Genomic DNA, 1118 nt, shown 5'->3' on the forward strand with positions numbered 1-1118 from the left:
TGGGGTACTGAACTGAACAGAAAATTCTCAGCAGAAGATGGTCAAATGGCCAAAAGACACTTAAGGTCATGCTCAACCTCCTTAGTGATCAGGGAAATGCAAATCAAAACAACTTTGAGATACCATCTTACACCTGTCAGAATGGCTAAAATCAAAAACACCATTGATAGCCTTTGCTGGAGAGGTTGTAGAGTAAGGGGAACACTCATCCATTGTTGGTGGGAATGCAAACTTGTGCAACCACTTTGGAAATCAGTGTGGTGGTTTCTCAGAAAACTGGGAGTCAACCTACCTCAGGATCCCACAATTTCACTCTTGGGAATATATCCAAGAGATGCCCAATCATAGTACAAAAGCATTTGTTCAACTATGTTCATAGCAGCACTATTTGTAATAGCCAGAACCTGGAAACAACCTAAGTGCCCCTCAATAGAAGAATAGATAAAGAAGGTGTGGCACATATACACTTTAGAGTTCTATTCAGCGGTAAAAAAAACAATGCCATCTTGAATTTTTCATGCAAATGGATGGAAATAGAAGAAACTTTACTGAGTGAGATAACCCAGACCCCAAAAGAGGAATATGGTATATACTCACTCATAAGTGGATTCTAACCATAAACAAAGGACATTGAGCCTATAGTTCGTGATCCTAGAGAAGCTAAATAAGAAGGTGAACCCAAAGAAAAACATATAGTTATCCTCCCGGGATAACTAATGGGAGCTCACCAAGGCCAGCTGGACTGGGTCTGAACGAGCATGTGATCAAACTGGACTCTCCGAATGTGGCTGACAATGAGGGTGGACTGAGAAGCCAATGATAATGGCACTGGATTTCGATTCCACTGCATGTACTGGCTTTTTGGGAGCCTAGTCTGTTTGGGATGCACATCTTCCTAGACCTGGATGGGGGAAGGGGGGCTTGGACTTCCCACAAGGCATGGTACCCTGACTTCTCTTAGGACTGGAGAGCGAGGGGGAGGGGATGTGGTGGATGGGGAGGGAAATGGGAGGATGGGAGGAGGTGGAAATTTTAAAGAAAGAAAGAAGAAAGAAAGAGAGAGAGAGAGAGAGAGAGAGAGAGAGAGAGAGAGCCAAGATAAAACAATCAATCAAACA

This window comes from Microtus ochrogaster, unplaced genomic scaffold (genome assembly GCF_000317375.1).
Source record: "Microtus ochrogaster isolate Prairie Vole_2 unplaced genomic scaffold, MicOch1.0 UNK5, whole genome shotgun sequence".
Taxonomy (NCBI): Eukaryota; Metazoa; Chordata; class Mammalia; order Rodentia; family Cricetidae; genus Microtus; species Microtus ochrogaster.